Raw genomic sequence first — 10,895 nt, 5'->3', positions numbered from 1 at the left:
CGCGTCCCATGGTATGACGGCCCGAGGCACCGCAGTGTCCAGTGCCAACGACCCGTTATCCAGTTTAGTCAGCCTGTCGTAGGTTACTTGGGCAGTGTAATTTATTGAAATAAATTAATACTATTAGTAATTAAAAATTTTAGAAATCAAATAAATGAGTTAATAAGACTTCAAAAGAATTAATTAAAATTATGAAATGATCCAAACCACATAAAAATTGTTAAGTAAAATGATAAAAGAGTTGCAAAAATAGGTATGACTTAACTAAATATTTTAAATGTACCTTCTATTGCCATATGAATATAAACTGAGTATTTTTATTAATTATGTATATTGTACATTATTTCTGTGAATTTAGGAATTAAACGCTTCCAAAGCGGAACAAATTAGAACAAAAGATAATTAATATTAGACACATTGTATTAAATTAAATTGATTATTAAATATTCAAATTATGCTTCGTTCTTTCTTTATTTGTATATTTTATTTTCTTGTTATATTATTGCACCACTAAGCAGCAATGTTTAGCGCGATGGATTTGTTTCCTCGCGCAGGTAATTTGACTAAGATTTTTGGAGTCCATATCTGCAGAAGTGTTTGAAGTATTCAAGGTTGTCACCTCCTCAGCAATGCATGTAGATAGGAGCCATATAGATTATATTTTATATTTTGTATAAAATGCTTAGATATTGTATTGTAATGTATATTATGAACAGGTAATTAATAGAAATGCGATGTAAATTAATTAATTAGCTTTTTCATATGTAATTAATTTATATATCATATAAATTATGAAATTTTGTAATTATTTTGTAAATTATGTAAATTAAGGAAATTTGAAAATTTTGCTTATGTAATTTGAGAATGTTTACATATGAATTGAGTATGAATGGAAATGTATGGAAATGATTATGAAATTGAAATATATGAATGAGATGTGAATTATGAGATGGTTATGAAAATAATTGATGAGATTTTTATTGTAAAATATTATTGAAATTTTCAAACAGGTGAATAATAAAACACGTCAAACGATAATAAAATAGGGGAAACTCCGCTGGTTTCTCCGTCGAAAAATAATTGATATTAAATAAAATGAATTCAAAATTATTTAGAAAAAATAAAGTAAGATAAGTTAGGGTGCTCCGGCACCGATTGTAGCATGCCTTGCTCGGCTACACTGTAGTCGGGTGTGGGGTGTTACAGAAACTCTTTTCTAACTAAATCTATCTGTCCTGGCCCGGAACTTAAATCATCAAGAATAATTAAATGAACATAGGATCTCATCCCTATTTACTTAGGGTAACGAATTCCATCTTGATCAACACCTATCTCCATATATAACTAGTAGGAGCCAACACATGCCCATATACCCATACACAGTACGAGTATGAAAGCAGTATCAAACTCAAACCACCTATATACAAGGTAACTGTGTTATCTCAGGTCTAAAGATTATATGCACTAATATGATATATGATAATGCATTGACAAGAGTAAACTCCATGTGCTTGTCATAAGCGTCACTGGTTCTGCCTATCATGTTTGTTATGTGACATGAGACTCACCACTCCATCTTATTTATATCTCATATAAATACCTTAGGAACAAACATGATTACAATTTTTCTGGATAAGTCATTTGATTGTGAACCAAGTTATGATATTTTGTACTAGAAATACTGTCACTCATATTCTTAACAACTTAAGAATAGAATTTCTAACAGAATATCAATGGACCTTTTCAATTACACATAAATAAATTATGTAAATGAAAAAGTAAAATTTCCTTTTATTAATAAAATATGTACAAGATACATATAAAATGATATGCTCTAGGGCATACTACTAACAATCTCCCACTAGCACTAGAACTATTTATTACAATATCTTAGACCCATCTTCTCAAGATGTCGGTCTAACTGAGTTTGTGATATAGGCTTTGTGAATGGATCAGCTAGATTTTTGGCTGATGCTATTTTTTGCATGGCTACATCACCTCGCCCAACTATCTCTCTGATAATATGATAGCGCCTTTCTATGTGTTTGGATTTTTGGTGAGATGGGGTTCCTTAGCCTGTATGATCACTCCATTGTTGTTAAAGTAGAGAGGAACTACCGACTCAATGGAAGGAACTATGTAAGTTTTATCTTGAACTTCTTTATCCAAATAGCTTCTTTTGCAGCAATGTACTCAGCCTCTATAGTGGAATCAACAGTTGTACTCTATTTGAAACTCTTCCAACTGACTGCACCTCCATTACAAATAAACACAAAACTAGAGGTAGACTTTCTATCATCGATATTTGATTGAAAATCAGAATTAGTGTAACCATCCAATTATAGGTCGCCACCTCCATAAATCAAGAATAAATCCTTAGTTCTTCTCAAGTACTTAAGGATATTCTTGATAGCTATCCAGTGTTCCAAACCTGGATTGGATTGAAACCTACTAGTTAAACTAACAGAATATGCGATATCTAGCCTAGTACACAATATTGCATATATCAAAATTTCAATGGCCAAGGCATATGGAATCCTGGCCATCTTGTCTCTTTCTTCAGGTGTCTTTGGAGACATTTCCTTAGAAAGATGGATACCATGTCTTACTGGTAACAATCATCTCTTGGAATCAAACATGTTAAACCTCTTTAACACCTTTTCTAAGTATAGACTTTGGGATAAATCAATTATTCTTTTCGCTCTATCTCAATAGATGTGAATTCCAAGAATATAGGTTGCTTCCCCTAAGTCTTTCATGCAAAATATATTTGACAATTATACCTTGACAGTTGTCAACATACCTATGTCATTGCTTATCAACAGAATGTCATCTACATATAAGACAAGGAAAGTGACAGCACTCTCACTAACCTTCTTATATACACATGGTTCATCCACATTTTTAATAAAACCAAATGACTTAATGGCTTCATCAAAATGGATGTTCCAACTCCTCGAAGCTTGTTTCAACCCATAATTGGATCGTTTCAGCTTGCACACCTTGGAACTATCTTGGGATTCAAAACCCCTAGGTTGTTCCATGAAAATATTTTTATAAATGTTTCTATTGAGAAAAGCTGTTTTGACATCCTTCTGCCAAATCTCATAATCATAGTATACAGCTATTGCTAATAAAATCCTAATAGATTTAAGCATGGCAACAGGTGAAAAAGTCTCCTCATAGTCGATTCCTTGCCTTTGGTGAAACCCTTTTGCTACTAGCCTTGCCTTATAGGTCTCTACCTTTCCATTAGAACCAATTTTCTTCTTGAAAACCCATTTATTTCCTATTGGTACGATACCTTCAGGTGAGTTAACAAGATCCCAAACTTGGTTCTTATGCATGGAATCAATTTCGGATTTCATAGCTTCAATCCATTTAGAAGAGTCTATATCTGATATAGCTTCTTCATAGGTAAAAGGATCATCTCCATGCAAACAACTCTTGTTCATCTACATGAAGAAAATCATATCTCTCTGGTGGATGAGATATCCTAGTTGATCTGTGAGGAATTATTGCAGATGTTTCATCAATAGGCATAGGTTGACTAGATGGATCTATATCCATCTGATTTGTTGGTTGGTCAGAATTCTCTAATTCTAACTCTATTTGCCTTCTTTTGCCACCTTCTTGAATAAACTGTTGTTTAAGAAATATGACATCTCTACTTGCCACAACCTTTTGTGATGTAGGCAAATAAAAATAATATCCAAAACTTTCTTTTGGATACCCAACAAATCGACCCCTTTCTAATTTGGTTTCCAATTTATTAGTCTTTAGCTTTTTAATGTAAGCTGGACTACCCCAAATCTTAACATGTTTAAAACTCGGTTTTCTTCCATGCCATATCTCATAAGGTGTGGAAGAGACTGACTTTTATGGAATCCTATTCAGGATATGCAAAGCTGATTCTAATGCAAATCCCCAAAAGGAGACTAGCATATTTGTATAGCTCATCATACTGCGTATCATATCCAATAGGGTATGATTTCTCCTTTTAGACACAACATTTAATTTTGGCATTCCTGGAGGAGTCAACTGGGAGATAATGCCATGCTCTTTCAAGTATTCATCAAATTCAGTACTTAAGTATTCACGTCCACTATCTGATCGAAGAGTTTTAATACTTTTTCCTGTTTGATTTTCTACTTCAGATTTAAATTCTTTGAACTTTTCAAAGGATTTATATTTGTATTTCATCAAATACAAATACCCAAACTTTGATTTATCATCAGTAAAGGTAATAAAATAATGAAAATTGCCTCTAGCTATTTCTTTAAATGGACCACATATATCACTATGTACAAGTTTCAAAATATTTTCAGCTCTTAACCCCTGTCCAAGAAAAGGTGATCTAGTCATTTTGCCTTGAAGGCAGGATTCATAAGTTGGAGTAGATTCAGAACCGAATGAGGACAAAATCCCCATTTTCTCCAGCTTTGCAATCCTATCTTCTGCAATATGACCTAATCTTAAGTGCCAAATATATTTTGAACTTAAGTTGATTGTCATCATGGCATTACATTCATTTAGATTGCTTGCATTAAATTTGTATTTAACATTATTATCCAAATAATAAAGTCCTTCATGCATATAACCCGAGCCAACATATTCATTTCCAAAATAAATATTGCAAATATCATTTGTAAACTGAAATTCATAACCATTTCTAGTCAAACTAGATAGAGAAATGATATTTTTAAAAGCATCAAGTACATATAAAATATTATTTAAATACAAAACATATCCATACATGTACAAAGATTTAGATCATATGGCTAAAGCTTCAACAGTTGAGCCATTGCCAATCCGGAGTCTAACATCTCATGTCTGCAAGCTGCTACTACTTGTTAGTTCCTGTATGTCATAGGTAATGTGAGAACTAGCACCAGTATCTAAAACCCAAGCTGTAGATGAACTATGAGCATCATCAAAATCTAAATAACAAGATATAGACATACCTTCTGAAGGTTTATCTTTCTTATCCTTCAGAGAAGCAAGATACTCTGAGCAGTTCCTCTTCTAGTCCCCATCCTTCTGGCAGTGGAAACACTTTCCTTTGCCATTGTTAGCTTCGGTCTTGCCCTTTTGTTTGGTTATCTTCTTTGAAGGTCCAGGAACTTGAAGTTTCTTGTTCTTATTGCTCTTTTTCTTCTTGGACTTTTCAGTAGAAGAAGAAGATGTAACCAAAGCTACTTCTTTTCCTTTATTGCTTAGCATATTCTTTTGGGCAATAACCAACATGTTAAGCAAGCTAGCTAGAGTGCATTCTTGCTTAGTCATTTGGAAATTTGTCACAAAATTCCCAAATGACTCTGGTAGGGACTGAAGGATCAAATCCGTCTGTAGTTGAAAATCCATGTGAAAATCAAGATATTCCAGCTGCTTAACGAGCCGAATCATCTTGTGGACATGATCTCCTACATTCTATCCCTCTGACATTCTCATGCGGAATAGCTGCCTAGATATCCCATATCTAGCATTCCTGCTGTGCTCACCATACAATTCTTGCAGGTGAAGAAGGATCTCATTCACACTTTGCATGTTCTCATATTGCTTCTGTAAATCATTAGTCATAGAAGTAAGCATGTAGCATCTGGCTCTCATATCATGCTCCTTCCACTTGTCCAAAATCTCTGATTCCTCTGGAGTGGCCCTTGGAGGCAAGGGACCAGGAATCTTTGAATCTAGAACATATCTAATACGTTCTAGGTTTAGAACAAGCTTTAAATTTCTGAGCCAATCAGAAAGGTTAGGTCCTGTCAACCTATTGTGATCAAGTGTGCTCGCAAGGATATTGGATAGTAGTGGTTGTTGTATGCTCATTATTATAAGAAAATAAACTACATAAAATAACAAGATTAATTAGTAAATGTGTCAAGTAATTAACCAAAATAATTATGGTCTTTTGATCAAATTGGTCCTCCTACTAATTTGGTAAATCCTACACTTCCAAAGTAGGAAACAGAAATCCTAGTTGGATGGATTTCTAGTGGGTGATTGAATTCTTATAGTCTTATTAATCATCCTCAGGCACATCCATTATTGGAATTACAATAAATTATAAGTGAGCAACTCCTTGCCCATCACATCTCATGTGAGGTTCAATCATTTATTTGGCCCCTAATGCTCAAAATCTCAAGTACATCTATCATTGATTTATCTAGCATTAGTTAAGTTGATCCCATTGAGCTAGTAGGCATGCAAATAATTTTAATGACCTCAGGCACATCCATTATTGGCCACCAACTATTTACATACTTACAACATCTTATGCTTAACAATTATTCTTAAGAAAATCTCTTAAACAAATGCATCATTTCCAAGCTCATATAGCTAATAATGCAAGTATTTAAAATTTCTTAAAATAATTGCCTCAATGGAGGGCCATGACATAATTATCTTAATTATACCATTTTCAACTTAATCATTTGTTTGGAAGATTTTGTGGTTGGCTTAATTACTATTATGGTCTCACTTTGCACATTGTCCAATTGGCATGCATATATCATATACTTGCATACATTCATACACATCTCATGCATATATGGATAAACAAATAATATGGTATGATCATGAACTTTCTAAGGGATTTAATTATGAGCGACCAAGAATTGAATCAGAGCATTCCTAGGTGTATTTCATTCATTCATTTTACAAGAGTTGCTGAAGGAGTACATAATCAACCATTAATCTTGATTTCCTCCCACTGGTCCCACCAATGCTCTTGACATCCTTGTTCTTCTTGCAATCTAATTACATTGTAACCCTTGGCATACCAAGGTGAATATACAAGAATATGGACTTAAAGTCCTTAAATAAATGAAATTACATCCTAAGTTATCATAACATTTATGATGTGTGCCATTAAAATAAATCAATTATTTTACATCCCAAAGAAAAATTAAAATAAATAAATAAATCTAATCATATTGGTCTTTTATTGTCCATAATCATCCATCACGCATATTTAAAATTTAACAATTAAATAAAATATACATGTTTAAAAATTAAATTGAATATCACATATTCAATAAAAATTCAAATTTGAATCTTATTCAAATAAATTTCAATTTAGAAACTTTTTCTAAATTTAATTCCATGAAAATAATTTTCATAAATTAATTGTGTGATTAAAATTCCTAATTAAACCATTTAATTAGGTTTGGGCTCAATTATGGGCCTTAAATTACATAACTTTTGCATAATGGGCTAAAAAAATCAAGCCCAAAAAGTCTAACACGCCTCTAAATTAAGAACACGGCTTGTGTAACATTTACACGGCCTGGCAGCCTTCGGCACGGGGTGAGGCACGTGAATGACACGGCCTGTGTCGTTGAGCAACACGCCCCTAGGCACGTGTCAACACAGCCCGTGTAGGCTGAAACACGCCTTGGGTCGTGTAAAAACCCAGAACATGCCTAGGCCATGTTTCTTGCGGTAGTTTGGCAAATTTAGGGTTTTCTTGACCGAACCAACTTCAAATCAACCCAAATTCAACCCAATAACACAATTAAGCTTCATAATCAATCTAAATGGCAAATATAGTGACTTTGATGCCAATTGTAGGAGTGGAAGCATGGATTAAAGGGCATTAGGAGCTTGAATTTCAAAAATTAATCTAGAGTTACATGCCACATGCTTGATGAGTTATGTGCCTAATTAATTTCCAATGCCCATTTAGTATGCCTTAAACTTTCATTTGCCATCATATATTGTGAATTAATATTTAATTCAATTAAATCCTAACTAAAAGAGGGATTTTGGGTATTAACCTCCAAGATGCACAATTGATGAATCCCTCTTGCTTTTGATGCCTCTAGGACCCCAATTGTAGTCCCTCTAGCTTGTCCACCACAAGCACACACCAATTGTAGCAATGGCAGCCCCAATTTGACTTCCCAAGCCTATTCAACCACTTGAAATTTGGCGTTTATGCTTTAGTGGGGTTGTATGAATGTATGAAAGACTAGAAACACTTTCTAGCAATTTTAATTCAAAAAAGATCAAGGATTTCTTCTTGAATTAGAATGAACAAATGAAGAGAGAGGGGAGAGCCAAGTTACCGTCCACTTTGAAGAAGAAGAAGAGAATTAATTCTCTTTCTTCCTTTTCCCCTTTTATAGTAAAGTCAAACCTCACTAACTCTTGCCACATGTCACCTCAAGATTCCATCTTGCTTTTTGGTTGACTTAATCCTATGGAGCCAAGTGTCAAGCTCCATTTAAATCATGAAAAGTGGTCTTCCATCATAGGAAGACAAGTGACAAGATCATATGGTTCCATGTATCAACATCTCATGGTGCCACATGTCACCATATGATTTAATCTTACTTTTATATTTTTAATTTGAGTTCTCAACTCAAAATAATAATTTCTCTTCTTCAAATTAATTTATATCAAATATAAATTAATTGATTAATTAATCTCTATTAATTAATTTCTTACAATTAAATTCATATTTAAATAATTTAAATATAAATTTAATTTATGCTATATATCCAATAACCTAGATTTGGTTTCAAGTCATGCTAGGGACTTTGTAATCTTATTGCAAATCAAACCTAATTAATTAATTAATTAATTAAACTCTTTAATTAATTAATTAAATCACATTTTACTTGGTGATTAACTTGTGTAGATGTGTGACTTACTAGGCTCATTACTTATTGGCAATGATAAATGATATTATCCCATAATATCATTAGAACTCTTTCTTATCTTAAATGATTTCTCTAAATCATTTCTGGCACATCATAGACCGTGGTTGACACCTAGCATAGCATGCCATGGCCAACCAATCAGTAATAAGGAATACCTTAAATGAACCCTTTAATCATATGTTACCATGCACTAGAATCTCTCCGCTATAAAATCCTAATTCCGGCTGGAGTCATGGTTAATGTTAAACTCCATTTACTATGAACATTATATTCTCTTTTAATTCCAATTCTTGGTTAATTAGATTTTCTTGTTAGAAACTCTTTTTTGACTAAATCTATCTGTGTTGGCCAGGAACTTAAATCATCAAGAATAATTAAATGAATATAGGATCTCATCCCTATTTACTTAGGGTAACGGATTTCATCTTGATCAATACCTATCTCCATATATAACTACTAGGAGCCAACACATGCATATATACCCATAAATAGTATGAGTATTAAAGCAATATCAAGCTCAAATTACCTATATACAAGATAACCGTGTTATTTCAGGTCTAAAGATTATATGCACTAATATGATATATGATAATGCATTGACAAGAGTAAACTCCATGTGCTTATCATAAGCGTCACTGGTTCGGCCTACTTATCATGTATAAGTACCTATCATGTTTGTTATATGGCATGAGACTCACCACTCAATCTTATTTATATCACATATAAATATCTTGGGAACAAACATGATTACAATCTTTCTGGATAAGTAATGTCCTTTGTGAAGTATCATCGATTGTGAACCAATTTATGATATTTTGTACTAGAAATATTGTCACTTATATTCTTAACAACTTAAGAATAGAATTTCTAACAGAATATTAATGGACCTTTTCAATTACAAATAAATAAATTATGTAAACAGAAAAGTAAAATTGCCTTTTATTAATAAAATATGTACAAGATACATACAAAATGATATATTATAGGGTATACTACTAACAACACAAATACAAATTGAATGATTCCGAAGCCAGAATAAACATAAGATATAAACCTACAAATCTCATAAAGAAAGTGTGGCCAAATTTTAGCTACATCTTGGGCAGAAATGTTAAAGAAATTGAGGTAATAAATTTAAAAAATATGAACAGTCAACCTAATAGGCTAAAATATAACTTGAAATGAATGCCAATGGCATGATGAACATATATGATATACACATGTGATTGGAATCTATGTTCCTATAATGATTGAGATAATGGTGCCATGATGAATGAATGATGAAATAATTAGAATGTTGACTTGCTAATAATGATAAATTAGCCCGATATGCCTAGACAGTAGTGTAAGGGTTGGATTGATTGGCATGCCAAGAAGGGATGAGATTAGCAGTACTATATTTGGCTTATGTGCCTGGATATCATTGGCAGACATTGATGTGTCCGGTGGTTATCCCTTGTTCATGTTACTTTTGTAACACCCCTCACCTAGTATACAGTGTAGCCAAGTAAGGAATGTCATATTCTGTGCTGGAGTACCTTATCTTATCTTGTCTTATTCATTATTAGTTTTAATGTCATTATATTTTAAATTACCATATTTTTATAGAGAAACTGACAGAGTTTTCCCTATTTATTAATATTTAATCTGTTAAAATCAATTTTCTTTTTATAAATCTCATCATAAATTTCAATCATTTCAACTCATATTTCATCATATCAATATCATATCATGTTTTCATCCACTCATATAAACTTTTCAAAATCATTCATGTAGAAATCATCTCATTTCATTTATAGAGTTTAAGTATACAAGTTACATGACTCATATACAATATCAAAATTAATTACAAACTTTCCCATTTACATTACTCAAAATGAATACATATATCTAATATTCATGGGCCTTACCAAAATGAATAGCTGAGGTGACCACTCTACTACTGCAGATCTGATCACTACTGGGCTCCGTCTCTAGTACCTACGAGAGGAAAACCAACGCGCTAAGCATATTGCTTAGTGGTGTAATAATATAATAAAAATAAACTAAATATGTCACACCTTGTCCCTCTGTAAGGCATATCACGATCCCGTAGTATACCTAATGAATTACCAAACTTCGCCTACTGATAACCCATTAAATATACTACAAGGGATTTTAAACCAATTTCTATTCATTTTAAATTGTAAGGAAATGTTGAAAACTTATTAAAAGCCTTTAATTAAGGTT

This window comes from Hevea brasiliensis, chromosome 1 (assembly GCF_030052815.1).
Source record: "Hevea brasiliensis isolate MT/VB/25A 57/8 chromosome 1, ASM3005281v1, whole genome shotgun sequence".
In the NCBI taxonomy this organism is placed as follows: Eukaryota; Viridiplantae; Streptophyta; class Magnoliopsida; order Malpighiales; family Euphorbiaceae; genus Hevea; species Hevea brasiliensis.
The sequence above is the reverse complement of the archived record's forward strand: the minus strand, read 5'-3'. Positions refer to the sequence as shown.